The 18424-nt window shown below is 52.1% G+C and overlaps 2 pseudogenes; both read left to right on the plus strand.

Annotated features, from left to right (window-relative positions):
* Positions 1 to 336: 336 nt before the first annotated feature.
* On the plus strand, positions 337 to 5937 carry LOC127028347 (adenosine 5'-monophosphoramidase HINT2-like; annotated as a pseudogene).
* A 5313-nt stretch (positions 5938 to 11250) lies between these two features.
* LOC127028345 (adenosine 5'-monophosphoramidase HINT2-like) lies at positions 11251 to 16824 on the plus strand (annotated as a pseudogene).
* Positions 16825 to 18424: the final 1600 nt, after the last annotated feature.

The raw sequence follows: 18424 nt of genomic DNA on the forward strand, positions 1-18424 counted from the left end.
AGGGCTTCTATAAGTACATGGGTGACAAAAGGAAGGCTATGGAAAATGTGGGCCCTCTGCTGAATGAGGCGGGGGGACCTGGTGACACAGGACATGGAAAAGGCTGTGGGACTGCAGCGGCCCCTTCTCTCCCTTCCCCCCCTGCCGGTACCTGCCGCCCTTTCTCTTCTGTCCTGGGACTTCGGGGTGACCTGCTGAAAGAAAATGGTGTCCACCTGCCACAACTGCAAGGCTGTGGCTGCAACCCAAACGGAAGCACTACAGCCTACCTATGCTGACGTCTCCCCCCAAACAGACCTCCCAAGGACCGATATAGCTGTCTAGACCTCGGGCTGCATGGAGCTCCAGTACCTGGAAGTCCCCCTAGCACCCGAAGGCAGCGGTGGATGTCACAGCTGCAGGCGTGCCCAGCTGGAAGATCTCCTTGGACAAGTAACTATGTTACAAGAGGAGCTCGACAGGCAGCACAGTATCCGGGAACGCGAGCAGGAGATTGATGCGTGGTATTGTACGCTGTCCCAGGCTGAGCGACAGCCTGCCTTAAGGCTGCGCAAGAGGAAGGTAAGCCTGAATCCAACCTCGAGCTGACTGACACAAGTAACTCACGAGATGAAGGAGACCGGACGCTTGTCTGTGCTCGGGGTAGAAGGAAGAACCCTCCCCCATCTCCTGAGGTGTCCCTACATAACAGACAGGATGCTCTGGGCTTGGAGACTGAAGAGCACGTGAGTAACGGACAGGATCCAGGACAAGCCAACCGTGCAAAGCTGACCCAACCACCCACCCGCATTAGAAGCAGTGCCACCAGAAAAGCACGTAACGTATTAGTAATTGGAGATTCCCTACTGAGAGGCACCGAAGCACCCATTTGCCGTCCAGACGATTTCTCTAGAGAAGTCTGCTGCCTACCAGGAGCTCGCATTCGTGGCGTCACTGAGAGGCTGCCGAGCCTGGTGACCCCTACAGATTATCATCCGCTCCTACTATTCCGTGTAGGGTCTGACGAGGCAACTTAGAACCCTCCCAAGAGACTATATGTCCCTCGGAGCAATGCGAAAAGGATCAGGAGCACAGGCGGTGTTCTCCTCTATCCTCCCAGTCAGAGGAAGGGGTCCAGGAAGGAGGAGACGGATTGAACAGGTGAATGCCTGGCTGCGTAGCTGGTGCCATACTCAAGGTTTTGGCTTCTATGATCATGGATCTACCTTTGAGAAGCTGGGTCTGCTGGGAGCTGATGGGATTCACCTGACCAAGCGGGGCAAGAGGGTCTTGGCCAACAAGCTGGCCAGACTTACAAGGAGGGCTTTAAACTAGACTCAGCAGGGGGAGGGGATGGAGTTTTGAGCAACAGAGAAGAGCCAGGGGCTGCTGATGCGTTAGGAACCAACAGGGGAACACCTGAGAAATGCCACAGAGGAATTGGGGCTTGATCCTCCAAAAAGGTGACACGGTCGACAGCCCAACTGAAGTGCCTCTATACCAATGCACGGGTAACAAACAGGAGGAGTTGGAAGCCACTGTGCAGAAGGAGCAGAAGGGAGCTGGCAGCTCTTTAAGGACGTTTTTCTTGGAGCACAAGAGCTCTCGATTCCCATGCGTAAGAAATCAGGCAAGGAAGGCAGGAGACCGGCATGGCTGAGTAAGGACCTTCTGGTCGAGCCGAAGCGCAAGAAGGAAATGCATAGGCAGTGGAAGCAGGGACACGCATCCTGGGAAGAATATAGGGATGCTGCCTGGGTGTGTAGGGATGGGATCAGGAAAGCTAAGGCACAGCTGGAGCTGAATTTGGCAAGGGATGTGAAGAACCATAAGAAGGGCTTCTACAGGTGCGTTGGCCAGAAAAGGAAGACTAAAGAAAACGTACACCACCCCCCCACCCCCCTCCGATAAAGAAGACAGGAGATCTAGCGACAAGGGACATGGAGAAGGCTGAGGTACTCAATGATTTTTTTCCTCCGTTTTCACTGGCAATCACTGTTCCCACATCTCTCAAGTCCCTGAACCTCAAGGCAGGGACTGGGGGAACAAAGTCCCTCCCATTGTAGGAAACGATCCGGTTCGAGACCACCTGAGGAACCTGAACATACACAAGTCCTGCACCTGGGGAGGAACAGCCCCATGCCCCAGTATATGCTGGAGGCTGACTGGCTGGAAAGCAGCTTTGCAGAAAAGGACATGGGGGGCTCCTGGTGGACACCAAGTTGAGCATGAGCCGACAATGTGCCCTTGCCGCAAAGAAGGCTAAGGAGATCCTTAGCCCGATATAGAGGAAAGCAGGGTTTATATAAGTTACAATACAGTTGTGTAGACCAATCAAATTGCTCACTGTCCCCGGGGTGCAGGGCACCACAGACCACCCTTGGGCAGCTTTGGGGGCACTGCCTATTTTTCTAAAAGCCTCCTACCCAGCTTAGCGCAAATCCTATCTTGATCTGCCCTCCAGCCCTCAAGCCACCAGTGCTGAACACACGCTTTGTATTTTTATTTTCTGCCAGGCGGCATGCAGCTTAGAAACGTCTGCAATTGAAGCGGGGCTTTCAGGGAACAATTTTGAGGAACTTCTGTTGGTTCTGCGAAACGTTCTGAAAAGTTAAGGCCTGCCCTGCCCTGGCAAAAGCAGTCATTTGACTGGAGGGAGCAGCACCAAAAAGCCACAAGCACGTCATGGGTGGACTTGATGCGTTAATAAATAACAAGAAATAGTACTTCTAGCTACAACAGCCTCTCCTGAGACCTCGTTGCCCGCCCACAGGGTCGCAGCACTACACGGCACGCAGATCCCTCCGCGGACTCGCCCAACGTCTTCTCCCTCCACCCCCAGGTCGGATCCCTCCGCGCCCCGAGGGCACGCAAACTCCCTGAGCCCCGGTAAGCACCAGGTCGACGAGGGCGGACCCGCCAAGGGGGCGGGGACAAGCGAAAACGACAGACGAGACAGCCAATCGAGACGCGGGATCGGCCGGCGGCGATCTGGCGGCCCAACGGGCGCCGCGGAGGGCCTGGCCGAGTGGAGGAAGCGCGGGGGCGACAACGGGCCTTGTCGTGGCTGACGAGATTATTGGGGCGCGGGCCGCCCGGCCCGGTGGCGCCACTACTGTCTTCGGAAAGGTCATCGGCAAGGCGCTTCCCCGCCAACGTCATCTACGAGGACGAGGAGGTAGCCGCGGCTTTGCTCTGTGCGCGGTTCCTCTTCCCTTCCCCCCGTCCCCTCCGTCCCCCGGCGCTCGCAGGCACCCTGAGCCGAGGACCCGTTGCGCGGTGCCCGGGAGCGCGGCAGGGCGGGTGGCGGCGTTGCTGCGGGTGGGTGGAGGGACGGGGGACGGACGGGGCCTCTCTGGGTTGTGGCGCTCTCTACTGCACCATCCCTAAAACATCGCGCTTCTTCGGTGCCCCCTCCCCCGGCTGCCGCGGCGCGTACTGGGTTGCTGGTGCTGTCCGGCTCGCCTCGGTTCCCAGCCCCACTGTGTCGTGTGTGCGCTTGCGTGCGTGCGTGCGTAGAGGAGGGCCTCTGACGGTAACGCACTTGGTGGCAGCCGCAGACGTTTGCCGCGCGATATCCCTTTGGCGCTGCAAGTCGTGCAAAGTTTGCTGCCGAGGGATGGGAGTGGTCCTGCCTCGTGTAGGATGATAGTCTTGAAACCTTAGATTAAGCACACGCAGTCAATCTCCTCGGGGATTCCAGGGGTGTGTGTGTGTGTGTGTGTGTATGTATGTAAACAGCGAACGTCTGAGTAGTGACCGTAATGAGTTAGTTCTGCATAGGAGGAATGCAGGTCTTGATGTGCCTCGTCATAGCATTATAGAGATTTCACAGCCCTGCTGTGCTAGGCTTTAGTTCTGAACCCCCAAACTGGATTATTAAAGCAAAGAATTACAGCTTTTCTTATTTTTCTTAAAAAAAAAAAAAAAAAAAAAAAAAAATCGAGAACCCGGTCGTCCTGCAGGCTGCAAAAGCTTCCCAGATCTTGTTTCTGTGGTGAAGTGGGACCATGATAACAGCATGCTTGCAAGGTTCACGGACGCTGGCGCACCACAAGGTGCTAGGAACTAGAGCGAGCTGCTTAGACTGGGGGGAAAAAAATGCAGCCGTTACCTACACGATGTTAACTTTAAGTTAGTATCCCGTGTAATTTTGTTATTAAAATGCTGAAGATTAACAGTTAGGGATGTCTTCTGCTTTTGAAGGCAGGGTTTATGTGCAATCTAGAAGCCAGACTCGTACTATGCACTTGCAGGCTTCCTGTGATTATGCTTTTGTTCAATACTTGAGCTCCCTGTACCGTGGAAAACGAATGGCCGCTGATCTTCCACTTCACTAAATTCTGTTGCTGATTCAGTTAAGCCATTTGTCTCCTGCCTCTGTGTGGACCACATCGAATAGAAAAACTGCTTAGGAAACGATCAACCCAAATGAAACCATACTGGAGGTCGCTAATCTGAAGTACTGGCCCGTCTCCTTGCCCCCATCATCTTACATGCTGAATCCCACTTCTGGAGGGGGCTCTGTAAATACGTTGTATTTTGTGTATAGAAAGTATTAATATCACGTAAGAAAAATCAGCGTTTCGGCTTGTGTTTGGGGTATCTGGTAATCTGCTTCTGTACGAGTTCAGTGGGGCATATTGATTTGCTTAAGCTATTACCTTTCTCTGAAGCCAATTACGTTTTAACTGTTTACTCTTCCTCCAGTGCCTTGCGTTCCGTGATCTTTCACCCCAAGCTCCGACGCTTTTCCTAGTCATGCCTAAGGAGCCAATTATCAGGTTATCTGAAGCGGAAGATTCTGGTGAATCTGTAAGTACTGTGGAAGCTTTCTGTACGCTAAACTGTACCTGTAATTAGTTCCTAATTTACTAGACTCTTTCCCATCCCCCCTTTTCCTCTTGATGGGGCACAGTAGGCTGTTTTGGGTTTTCTGGCGCTATAATCTTTTGCCTCTAGCTTGTAATGGAGTTGAGCTTTTTGACTAAAAGTAGTGATATAAAGCAATGCTCATCCCTGGGTATGTACTTCTGGTGCAAAATGCAGTGTTGTTTTGGAGCGCAGTCTGATGCCTATTGTCACGGTTTAGAGTAAGAGTGGTAGTACTTCTTCTAATACGGAGAAGAGGGCTTGGGGTTTTTGGCAGGTCGGGGGTGAGGAAGGGCAAAGCTGGTTGAGAGGTGCTGGATGCTTCACTTTCAGCTATGCAAGTCAAGTTCAAAGACTTTGTAAACCCACGCAAAAGCAGCCTAAAGTTTATTTTCCACCCGAATTGCTTATGTTGCCTGAAGATATAGTGGGGGCTTTAACCCGGAGACAAACTTAGCTTCTGTGGCTGTTTTGTAGTCCGTTACTGTCTAGCTTGAAAAAAATTGCATGGCTCTTCTTTCCCCCTATAGTGTGCAGAATCGGTCTTTGTAGCTTTGCTTGGAAAATGTCAGTTGCGGGCGGGCGGACAGACGGTCATTTGAAGCGCAATGGTTGAATTGCTAGGAATTGGCTACCTGGTTTCTCTGGGTGGTTCTCTGCTCTCATTCCTTCCCTTCCTGCCCTCTCCCCTCTTTGTGTGTGGCTTTTTATTTTAGTTATTTATGGTTTTGTACTTCCTTCTCCAGCTTCTTGGGCATTTAATGATTGTTGGCAAGAAGCGTGCTGCTCACCTGGGCCTGACCAATGGATTCCGGATGGTTGCGGATGAAGGGCCCGAGGGTGGGCAGTCTGTCTGTCACGTACGTCTACGTATTCTGGGTGGCTGTCAGTTGGGCTGGCCGCCTGGCTAAGATTTTTGCACCGCAAGAGTTGCTGCACGTGTACAAATCGCCACTGAATGGATTTCGTCTGTTGCCCGTCAGTCTAGCCACTGTTGATGTCTAATTTTCTGTGACGTGTGTCTGTGGAAGGTAATAAAAGCTTTGAGCAGCAGTTGCACAATAAAGATTTAGCATGGGGATATCATCTCTGTCTTGTGTGTCTCACTGAGGGAAATAGTTCTGCAAGTTAAAACGGTGTCTCCCCGGAGTGTAAGTATGTGGAATGTTTCAGTCTGTTAACAGTGTTCTAGAGAGAGATAATGATTTGCCCAGTCATTTGAAGCGTGACGCTGGAACCGCTTAGCAGTCTCCTGCGTCTTGTAGGAAGCAAACTCTTAGCGTTTTGGAAGTGGTACGCAAATGTACATAAAGCCAGCGTAGGCTGCTGCTAAAACTTTAGAAAATACTGTATGTGACGCTACAGGCATGCCATACAAGGGTGGTTTTGGCACGGTGCAATGTGTTGGAAGCATCCAACTCCTGTTGGAGCACTTTATCAATGGCCGTGTGCTAAGGCCCCGTTGATATCCCTTTTGTGGTGAGGAGGGATGCGGTAGGAGGAAAACAATCGGTCTGAATGGCAGCTGTGGTGCTTCCATAGCACAGTGGAATATCTCTTTTGTCAGTTTGGGTCAGCTGTCCTGGCTCTGTCCCTTCCCAGCCTCTTGCCCACCCCCAGCTTACTGGACTGTGGGGGTGGGGGTGGTTGGAGAGACAGCCTCCATGCTGTGGGAGCACTGCTCAGCAGTAGCCGAAACATTGGTGTGTTATCAACACCCTTCTAGCTACAACTACAAAGCACAGCACTATGAGGGCTGCTATGGGGAAAGTTACCTCCATCCCAGCCAGACCCAAACCAAAACTACATCACAGGGAGATGGCAAACTTCCTTTTTTAATAGCTGTTAAAGAAAGATGGAGATGGGCGTGGGAAAGCAGGGCGATCCTTCGTTGCCCTCGAACACTATGTTACTGAGGCCTCTGAGACGCCCACTGGAAGGCGTCTTCACCTCTTCTATAGCCCCAAGCGATCAGGTGAAGTTTGGTGACACAGGCGTGTGAGTAACCCGAGGACTTCACCTTTATTTAATCTTCCCGGGGAAGAGATGGAAATGATTTACCTGAAGTAGCTGGAAACTGACATGTGATGTTTCCTTGAAACTGCACTGGTGCAGCGTTTGCTTACTGAATGATTGAGCTAGGTATCATCTATTGTTCTGTCTGTGTAAACGCCCTAAGGTATCTAGAAGGTGTTCCCGCTTCTGGAGGCGGGGGAATTTTGAAGCAGCTAGGTATGGCTTATACATTCAGAGAGACTGGGTGATTACCATAGGTTTTAGAAGTCTGTGGCGCCTGGTGGAATTTATGTCTCGCCTCGCAGGCGACGTTGCCGATCCTTTGCTCCAAACCAGAGAGAGCAAAGGGTTATTAAGCAGCGATCCACTGAAGAATCGTAGAATCCTAGAGCAGCCCAGGTGGGGAGGGACCTCGAAAGATCATCTGGTCCAACCTTTTGTGGGAAAGGGAGCCTAGATGGGATTATCTAGCACCCTGTCCAATTGCATCTTGAAAACCTCCAGCGATGGGGACTCTACCGCATCCCTGGGGAGGCTGTTCCAGTGGATGATTGTTCTCACTGTAAAAAAAAAAAAACAATATCTGTCTTGTATCGAGGTGAAACCTCTCTCCTGGTGCAACTTGTACCCGTTGCCCCTCGTCTTCTCCATGTGGCTCCTTGTGAAGAGAGAGCCTCCGTCCTCTTTGTAGCCACCCTTTAAGTACAGGAATACTGTGATGAGGCCCCCCCTGAGCCTTCTCTTCTCCAAGGGAGAAAAGACCCAAGTCCTTCAGTCTTTCCTCATAGGGCAGGTTCTCCAGCCCTTTGATCATCTTGGTGGCCCTCCTTGGGACCCTCTCCAGTCTGTCTGCGTCTTTTTTTATTGAACTGTGGGAACCAGAACTGGACACAGTGCTCCAGGTGCGGCCTGCAGGGGTGGCCTCTGTGAGAAGAGGCCAGGGTCTGCCCTGTGCCGGACACAGCTGGTTCCAGCCAGCTAGGCACCGGAGTCACCGCAGGCCAAAGCTGAGCAACTCGGCAAAGCTGGTGGCGCCCCTGTGAAAACATGTTTAAGAAAGGGCAAAACGCTGTCCGGGGCAGGTATTTCCCTGCTGCCCGTGGATCCGGCAGGTGGCTCTTTCCTGAAGGAACTTTTTCATCCTGTTTTCTCCCCCTGTCCTGTTGAGGAGGGGCAGTGAGAGAGCAGCTGGGTGGGCCCCTGGCAGCCGGCCAAGGTCAACCCATCACAAAGCCTAAAAGGCAGGTTCCTCCATGTAGAAGTTGAAGGGGGTTGGTGGTTTGAAGAATGATAGTGACTGGGGTAGGAACGGGACGTTTTGGAGATAGGAAAGTCGGGAAGTATCTGGGGATCCAGTCGCTTTGAGGGGGGGAAATTTCAAGAGAAGAAGCCTTCTTTCTGAGCAATAAGAGGTTCTTGTGAGAAAAGGGATCTAGACTCCATTTTTTCTCACTTGGCAATAAAAGCGACAAAGAACTGGAACTCCTGCGTGCAAAGGGATTAAAATGTACAGAGCCTGTTGGATGCTCTGTGTCTGTGTGCGTGTGTGTGTGTGTGTGTTGGAAACCCAGGAACAGCTATAAAGAGGTCGTGGAGTAGATGTGAGCTTGGTCTTGCTAAACTTGATTAAAACAGAGCCTTAGAGAAGGCAATGCCTTGAGGATGTGAAGGGTTAAAAGGACAATAAGTAAGGCTGGAGATGTAGTTCCTGACCCTTTTGTCGGGAAGGATTAGGACTGAATGTTGATTTGACTGAAGCGCAGGTACCAATCCGTCTTCTATAACTGAGATTTCAGTAGCAAAGGAGACCCAAAGCTGAGAATTGGGCACCAATGATGCTTTTGATACCGTCCAGGTGTCGCAGGAGAAGAGTCAGAGATCACTCAGACAGATCTGATCGAGTAGTTAGTTTATTGAGTTCTAATCGGTAAATTTAGGTATGTAAAATATTTAATAAGTACAGATGGATTGGCGGCCAATACTCTGCTATTTCCTACACTTAAAGTTAGTATGGGATACAGAGAGTATCGCGTAAGCTTACTATACGTATCTTAAATGTTACGTGCATGCAAAAAAATGTCACTTACCAACCCATCGATGCCTGGTGTCAGGTAAGGGATCTCTCGGCCTCGAGGGGTAACCTTGAGAGGCGTCCCTACTCAAGGGGAGATCACTGCCGCGCAGCCAGCTGCTATGGAGGGAGAGCTCAACGGACCCTGATGGCTGCACATATTTATAGCGTAAAGTGGTTGACTCGTAGTCAGATTTTCTGCTGCGTTCATGCAGTTTCGGCCGCTTATCAGCCCAGTCTCCAGCCAAACCGGTTTGTTGGTTTTGGTGCTGGGTTCTCGCCGATAGCCTCACGCACTAGGATTAACTTTGGTTAGGCCTACTTGTTGAGCATCTGCCTGGACCACAGGTCAGTTAGTTGAAGCAGGAGGAGCGCATCCGTCACACCAGGTTTCCCCTAGCAATGACCCCAGAGCTCTGAGGGCGGTAGTCAAGGGCATGGGGGCCCAGGTGGTGTTCTCCTCAGTCCTGCCGGTGAGGGGAAAGGGTGGGAGGAGGAGGGCACTGATAATGCGGGTCAATAATTGGCTGCGGAGCTGGTGCTGGCGACAGGGTTTTGGGTTCTATGACCATGGGACCCTGTTTGTGGATCAGCGTCTGCTTGGGAGAGAGGGGATCCACCTCACTAAGCGGGGCAAAGGTATTTTTGCCAGTAGGATAGCTGACCTCATTAGGAGGGCTTTAAACTAAGACTGAGGGGGGAGGGAGAGAGTAACCAGCAGCCCTGTGAGGGAGTGACGGACAGGGTCACTGAGCAAAGGGCAGGGGGTGATGTGATGGGAAGGGGTCACAAAATCAACAAAACGGGGCTTAAGCAGGGTCACCTCCAGCATTTGCATGTAAGCAAGGAAGTGCCTACAAGGCACCATTATGGAGAAATCCCCAAAACCCTTTCTAGGGAGTCAACGTGCCGGGGTGCCTCTCTGAAGTGCCTGTACGCTAACGCACGCAGTATGGGGAATAAGCGTGAGGAGTCAGAGATGCGTGTGCAGTTGCAGGGCTACGATCTTGTTGGGATCACGGAGACGTGGTGGGATGGCTCCCGTGACTGGAGCGTTGCAATGGAGGGCTACGGGCAGGCTTTAGGAAGGACAGGCCGGGAAGATGAGGAGGGGGAGTGGCCCTTTTATGTGAGAGAACAGCTGGAATGCATGGAGCCCTGGCTGGGGAGGGCTGATGAGCCAACTGAGAGCTTATGGGTAAGGCTTGAAGAGAAGACGGGTAAGGGTGGCATTGTAGTGGGTGTCTGCTATAGGCCGCCCGACCAGGAAGAACAAGCGGATGAGGCCCTCTACAGACAGATAGGAGCAGCCTGGCGTTTGCAGGCCCTGGTCCTCACGGGGGACTTCAACCACCCCGATATCTGCTGGAGGGACAACACAGCAGGGCATAAGCAATCTAGGAGGTTCCTGGAGCGCGTCGACGACAACTTCCTCACCCAAGTGATAGAGGTGCCAACGAGGAGAGGTGCTCTGCTGGACCTCCTACTGACCGACAAGGAGGGGCTCGTTGGGGATGTGAAGGTCAAAGGCAGCCTTGGCTGCAGTGACCATGAGATGGTGGAGTTCAGGATCCCGAGAGGAGGGTAAAAAGCAAGCTCACAGCCCTGGACTTGAGGAGAGCCGACTCTGGCCTCTTCAGGGATCTGCTTGGAAGTGTCCCGTGGGATAGCATCCCCTGGAGGGAAGAGGGGCCCAAGAAAGCTGGTTAACCTTGGAGGGTCGCCTCCTCCAAGCTCAAGAGCGGTCCATCCCAACGAGCAGGAAGTCGGGCAAAAATGCCAGGAGGCCTGCGTGGATGAGCAAGGAGCTCCTGGCCAAGCTCAAGCACAAAAAGGAAGCCTGCAGAGGGTGGAAGCAAGGACGGGTAACCTGGGAGGAATACGGAGACGGTGTCCGAGCATGCAGGGCTGAGGTTAGGAAAGCTGGAATTCCCAACTGGAATTGAATCTGGCAAGGGATGTCAAAGACAACAAGAAGGGCTTCTATAAGTACATGGGTGACAAAAGGAAGGCTATGGAAAATGTGGGCCCTCTGCTGAATGAGGCGGGGGGACCTGGTGACACAGGACATGGAAAAGGCTGTGGGACTGCAGCGGCCCCTTCTCTCCCTTCCCCCCCTGCCGGTACCTGCCGCCCTTTCTCTTCTGTCCTGGGACTTCGGGGTGACCTGCTGAAAGAAAATGGTGTCCACCTGCCACAACTGCAAGGCTGTGGCTGCAACCCAAACGGAAGCACTACAGCCTACCTATGCTGACGTCTCCCCCCAAACAGACCTCCCAAGGACCGATATAGCTGTCTAGACCTCGGGCTGCATGGAGCTCCAGTACCTGGAAGTCCCCCTAGCACCCGAAGGCAGCGGTGGATGTCACAGCTGCAGGCGTGCCCAGCTGGAAGATCTCCTTGGACAAGTAACTATGTTACAAGAGGAGCTCGACAGGCAGCACAGTATCCGGGAACGCGAGCAGGAGATTGATGCGTGGTATTGTACGCTGTCCCAGGCTGAGCGACAGCCTGCCTTAAGGCTGCGCAAGAGGAAGGTAAGCCTGAATCCAACCTCGAGCTGACTGACACAAGTAACTCACGAGATGAAGGAGACCGGACGCTTGTCTGTGCTCGGGGTAGAAGGAAGAACCCTCCCCCATCTCCTGAGGTGTCCCTACATAACAGACAGGATGCTCTGGGCTTGGAGACTGAAGAGCACGTGAATAACGGACAGGATCCAGGACAAGCCAACCGTGCAAAGCTGACCCAACCACCCACCCGCATTAGAAGCAGTGCCACCAGAAAAGCACGTAACGTATTAGTAATTGGAGATTCCCTACTGAGAGGCACCGAAGCACCCATTTGCCGTCCAGACGATTTCTCTAGAGAAGTCTGCTGCCTACCAGGAGCTCGCATTCGTGGCGTCACTGAGAGGCTGCCGAGCCTGGTGACCCCTACAGATTATCATCCGCTCCTACTATTCCGTGTAGGGTCTGACGAGGCAACTTAGAACCCTCCCAAGAGACTATATGTCCCTCGGAGCAATGCGAAAAGGATCAGGAGCACAGGCGGTGTTCTCCTCTATCCTCCCAGTCAGAGGAAGGGGTCCAGGAAGGAGGAGACGGATTGAACAGGTGAATGCCTGGCTGCGTAGCTGGTGCCATACTCAAGGTTTTGGCTTCTATGATCATGGATCTACCTTTGAGAAGCTGGGTCTGCTGGGAGCTGATGGGATTCACCTGACCAAGCGGGGCAAGAGGGTCTTGGCCAACAAGCTGGCCAGACTTACAAGGAGGGCTTTAAACTAGACTCAGCAGGGGGAGGGGATGGAGTTTTGAGCAACAGAGAAGAGCCAGGGGCTGCTGATGCGTTAGGAACCAACAGGGGAACACCTGAGAAATGCCACAGAGGAATTGGGGCTTGATCCTCCAAAAAGGTGACACGGTCGACAGCCCAACTGAAGTGCCTCTATACCAATGCACGGGTAACAAACAGGAGGAGTTGGAAGCCACTGTGCAGAAGGAGCAGAAGGGAGCTGGCAGCTCTTTAAGGACGTTTTTCTTGGAGCACAAGAGCTCTCGATTCCCATGCGTAAGAAATCAGGCAAGGAAGGCAGGAGACCGGCATGGCTGAGTAAGGACCTTCTGGTCGAGCCGAAGCGCAAGAAGGAAATGCATAGGCAGTGGAAGCAGGGACACGCATCCTGGGAAGAATATAGGGATGCTGCCTGGGTGTGTAGGGATGGGATCAGGAAAGCTAAGGCACAGCTGGAGCTGAATTTGGCAAGGGATGTGAAGAACCATAAGAAGGGCTTCTACAGGTGCGTTGGCCAGAAAAGGAAGACTAAAGAAAACGTACACCACCCCCCCCACCCCCCTCCGATAAAGAAGACAGGAGATCTAGCGACAAGGGACATGGAGAAGGCTGAGGTACTCAATGATTTTTTTCCTCCGTTTTCACTGGCAATCACTGTTCCCACATCTCTCAAGTCCCTGAACCTCAAGGCAGGGACTGGGGGAACAAAGTCCCTCCCATTGTAGGAAACGATCCGGTTCGAGACCACCTGAGGAACCTGAACATACACAAGTCCTGCACCTGGGGAGGAACAGCCCCATGCCCCAGTATATGCTGGAGGCTGACTGGCTGGAAAGCAGCTTTGCAGAAAAGGACATGGGGGGCTCCTGGTGGACACCAAGTTGAGCATGAGCCGACAATGTGCCCTTGCCGCAAAGAAGGCTAAGGAGATCCTTAGCCCGATATAGAGGAAAGCAGGGTTTATATAAGTTACAATACAGTTGTGTAGACCAATCAAATTGCTCACTGTCCCCGGGGGTGCAGGGCACCACAGACCACCCTTGGGCAGCTTTGGGGGCACTGCCTATTTTTCTAAAAGCCTCCTACCCAGCTTAGCGCAAATCCTATCTTGATCTGCCCTCCAGCCCTCAAGCCACCAGTGCTGAACACACGCTTTGTATTTTTATTTTCTGCCAGGCGGCATGCAGCTTAGAAACGTCTGCAATTGAAGCGGGGCTTTCAGGGAACAATTTTGAGGAACTTCTGTTGGTTCTGCGAAACGTTCTGAAAAGTTAAGGCCTGCCCTGCCCTGGCAAAAGCAGTCATTTGACTGGAGGGAGCAGCACCAAAAAGCCACAAGCACGTCATGGGTGGACTTGATGCGTTAATAAATAACAAGAAATAGTACTTCTAGCTACAACAGCCTCTCCTGAGACCTCGTTGCCCGCCCACAGGGTCGCAGCACTACACGGCACGCAGATCCCTCCGCGGACTCGCCCAACGTCTTCTCCCTCCACCCCCAGGTCGGATCCCTCCGCGCCCCGAGGGCACGCAAACTCCCTGAGCCCCGGTAAGCACCAGGTCGACGAGGGCGGACCCGCCAAGGGGGCGGGGACAAGCGAAAACGACAGACGAGACAGCCAATCGAGACGCGGGATCGGCCGGCGGCGATCTGGCGGCCCAACGGGCGCCGCGGAGGGCCTGGCCGAGTGGAGGAAGCGCGGGGGCGACAACGGGCCTTGTCGTGGCTGACGAGATTATTGGGGCGCGGGCCGCCCGGCCCGGTGGCGCCACTACTGTCTTCGGAAAGGTCATCGGCAAGGCGCTTCCCCGCCAACGTCATCTACGAGGACGAGGAGGTAGCCGCGGCTTTGCTCTGTGCGCGGTTCCTCTTCCCTTCCCCCCGTCCCCTCCGTCCCCTGGCGCTCGCAGGCACCCTGAGCCGAGGACCCGTTGCGCGGTGCCCGGGAGCGCGGCAGGGCGGGTGGCGGCGTTGCTGCGGGTGGGTGGAGGGACGGGGGACGGACGGGGCCTCTCTGGGTTGTGGCGCTCTCTACTGCACCATCCCTAAAACATCGCGCTTCTTCGGTGCCCCCCTCCCCCGGCTGCCGCGGCGCGTACTGGGTTGCTGGTGCTGTCCGGCTCGCCTCGGTTCCCAGCCCCACTGTGTCGTGTGTGCGCTGCGTGCGTGCGTGCGTAGAGGAGGGCCTCTGACGGTAACGCACTTGGTGGCAGCCGCAGACGTTTGCCGCGCGATATCCCTTTGGCGCTGCAAGTCGTGCAAAGTTTGCTGCCGAGGGATGGGAGTGGTCCTGCCTCGTGTAGGATGATAGTCTTGAAACCTTAGATTAAGCACACGCAGTCAATCTCCTCGGGGATTCCAGGGGTGTGGTGTGTGTGTGTGTGTGTATGTATGTAAACAGCGAACGTCTGAGTAGTGACCGTAATGAGTTAGTTCTGCATAGGAGGAATGCAGGTCTTGATGTGCCTCGTCATAGCATTATAGAGATTTCACAGCCCTGCTGTGCTAGGCTTTAGTTCTGAACCCCCAAACTGGATTATTAAAGCAAAGAATTACAGCTTTTCTTATTTTTCTTAAAAAAAAAAAAAAAAAAAAAAAAAAATCGAGAACCCGGTCGTCCTGCAGGCTGCAAAAGCTTCCCAGATCTTGTTTCTGTGGTGAAGTGGGACCGTGATAACAGCATGCTTGCAAGGTTCACGGACGCTGGCGCACCACAAGGTGCTAGGAACTAGAGCGAGCTGCTTAGACTGGGGGGAAAAAAATGCAGCCGTTACCTACACGATGTTAACTTTAAGTTAGTATCCCGTGTAATTTTGTTATTAAAATGCTGAAGATTAACAGTTAGGGATGTCTTCTGCTTTTGAAGGCAGGGTTTATGTGCAATCTAGAAGCCAGACTCGTACTATGCACTTGCAGGCTTCCTGTGATTATGCTTTTGTTCAATACTTGAGCTCCCTGTACCGTGGAAAACGAATGGCCGCTGATCTTCCACTTCACTAAATTCTGTTGCTGATTCAGTTAAGCCATTTGTCTCCTGCCTCTGTGTGGACCACATCGAATAGAAAAACTGCTTAGGAAACGATCAACCCAAATGAAACCATACTGGAGGTCGCTAATCTGAAGTACTGGCCCGTCTCCTTGCCCCCATCATCTTACATGCTGAATCCCACTTCTGGAGGGGCTCTGTAAATACGTTGTATTTTGTGTATAGAAAGTATTAATATCACGTAAGAAAAATCAGCGTTTCGGCTTGTGTTTGGGGTATCTGGTAATCTGCTTCTGTACGAGTTCAGTGGGGCATATTGATTTGCTTAAGCTATTACCTTTCTCTGAAGCCAATTACGTTTTAACTGTTTACTCTTCCTCCAGTGCCTTGCGTTCCGTGATCTTTCACCCCAAGCTCCGACGCTTTTCCTAGTCATGCCTAAGGAGCCAATTATCAGGTTATCTGAAGCGGAAGATTCTGGTGAATCTGTAAGTACTGTGGAAGCTTTCTGTACGCTAAACTGTACCTGTAATTAGTTCCTAATTTACTAGACTCTTTCCCATCCCCCCTTTTCCTCTTGATGGGGCACAGTAGGCTGTTTTGGGTTTTCTGGCGCTATAATCTTTTGCCTCTAGCTTGTAATGGAGTTGAGCTTTTTGACTAAAAGTAGTGATATAAAGCAATGCTCATCCCTGGGTATGTACTTCTGGTGCAAAATGCAGTGTTGTTTTGGAGCGCAGTCTGATGCCTATTGTCACGGTTTAGAGTAAGAGTGGTAGTACTTCTTCTAATACGGAGAAGAGGGCTTGGGGTTTTTGGCAGGTCGGGGGTGAGGAAGGGCAAAGCTGGTTGAGAGGTGCTGGATGCTTCACTTTCAGCTATGCAAGTCAAGTTCAAAGACTTTGTAAACCCACGCAAAAGCAGCCTAAAGTTTATTTTCCACCCGAATTGCTTATGTTGCCTGAAGATATAGTGGGGGCTTTAACCCGGAGACAAACTTAGCTTCTGTGGCTGTTTTGTAGTCCGTTACTGTCTAGCTTGAAAAAAATTGCATGGCTCTTCTTTCCCCTATAGTGTGCAGAATCGGTCTTTGTAGCTTTGCTTGGAAAATGTCAGTTGCGGGCGGGCGGACAGACGGTCATTTGAAGCGCAATGGTTGAATTGCTAGGAATTGGCTACCTGGTTTCTCTGGGTGGTTCTCTGCTCTCATTCCTTCCCTTCCTGCCCTCTCCCCTCTTTGTGTGTGGCTTTTTATTTTAGTTATTTATGGTTTTGTACTTCCTTCTCCAGCTTCTTGGGCATTTAATGATTGTTGGCAAGAAGCGTGCTGCTCACCTGGGCCTGACCAATGGATTCCGGATGGTTGCGGATGAAGGGCCCGAGGGTGGGCAGTCTGTCTGTCACGTACGTCTACGTATTCTGGGTGGCTGTCAGTTGGGCTGGCCGCCTGGCTAAGATTTTTGCACCGCAAGAGTTGCTGCACGTGTACAAATCGCCACTGAATGGATTTCGTCTGTTGCCCGTCAGTCTAGCCACTGTTGATGTCTAATTTTCTGTGACGTGTGTCTGTGGAAGGTAATAAAGCTTTGAGCAGCAGTTGCACAATAAAGATTTAGCATGGGGATATCATCTCTGTCTTGTGTGTCTCACTGAGGGAAATAGTTCTGCAAGTTAAAACGGTGTCTCCCGGAGTGTAAGTATGTGGAATGTTTCAGTCTGTTAACAGTGTTCTAGAGAGAGATAATGATTTGCCCAGTCATTTGAAGCGTGACGCTGGAACCGCTTAGCAGTCTCCTGCGTCTTGTAGGAAGCAAACTCTTAGCGTTTTGGAAGTGGTACGCAAATGTACATAAAGCCAGCGTAGGCTGCTGCTAAAACTTTAGAAAATACTGCATGTGACGCTACAGGCATGCCATACAAGGGTGGTTTTGGCACGGTGCAATGTGTTGGAAGCATCCAACTCCTGTTGGAGCACTTTATCAATGCCGTGTGCTAAGGCCCCGTTGATATCCCTTTTGTGGTGAGGAGGGATGCGGTAGGAGGAAAACAATCGGTCTGAATGGCAGCTGTGGTGCTTCCATAGCACAGTGGAATATCTCTTTTGTCAGTTTGGGTCAGCTGTCCTGGCTCTGTCCCTTCCCAGCCTCTTGCCCACCCCCAGCTTACTGGACTGTGGGGGTGGGGGTGGTTGGAGAGACAGCCTCCATGCTGTGGGAGCACTGCTCAGCAGTAGCCGAAACATTGGTGTGTTATCAACACCCTTCTAGCTACAACTACAAAGCACAGCACTATGAGGGCTGCTATGGGGAAAGTTACCTCCATCCCAGCCAGACCCAAACCAAAACTACATCACAGGGAGATGGCAAACTTCCTTTTTTTAATAGCTGTTAAAGAAAGATGGAGATGGGCGTGGGAAAGCAGGGCGATCCTTCGTTGCCCTCGAACACTATGTTACTGAGGCCTCTGAGACGCCCACTGGAAGGCATCTTCACCTCTTCTATAGCCCCAAGCGATCAGGTGAAGTTTGGTGACACAGGCGTGTGAGTAACCCGAGGACTTCACCTTTATTTAATCTTCCCGGGGAAGAGATGGAAATGATTTACCTGAAGTAGCTGGAAACTGACATGTGATGTTTCCTTGAAACTGCACTGGTGCAGCGTTTGCTTACTGAATGATTGAGCTAGGTATCATCTATTGTTCTGTCTGTGTAAACGCCCTAAGGTATCTAGAAGGTGTTCCCGCTTCTGGAGGCGGGGGAATTTTGAAGCAGCTAGGTATGGCTTATACATTCAGAGAGACTGGGTGATTACCATAGGTTTTAGAAGTCTGTGGCGCCTGGTGGAATTTATGTCTCGCCTCGCAGGCGACGTTGCCGATCCTTTGCTCCAAACCAGAGAGAGCAAAGGGTTATTAAGCAGCGATCCACTGAAGAATCGTAGAATCCTAGAAGCAGCCCAGGTGGGGAGGGACCTCGAAAGATCATCTGGTCCAACCTTTTGTGGGAAAGGGAGCCTAGATGGGATTATCTAGCACCCTGTCCAATTGCATCTTGAAAACCTCCAGCGATGGGGACTCTACCACATCCCTGGGGAGGCTGTTCCAGTGGATGATTGTTCTCACTGTAAAAAAAAAACAATATCTGTCTTGTATCGAGGTGAAACCTCTCTCCTGGTGCAACTTGTACCCGTTGCCCCTCGTCTTC

Source organism: Gymnogyps californianus, unplaced genomic scaffold (assembly GCF_018139145.2).
Source record: "Gymnogyps californianus isolate 813 unplaced genomic scaffold, ASM1813914v2 HiC_scaffold_313, whole genome shotgun sequence".
NCBI classification, from domain to species: domain Eukaryota; kingdom Metazoa; phylum Chordata; class Aves; order Accipitriformes; family Cathartidae; genus Gymnogyps; species Gymnogyps californianus.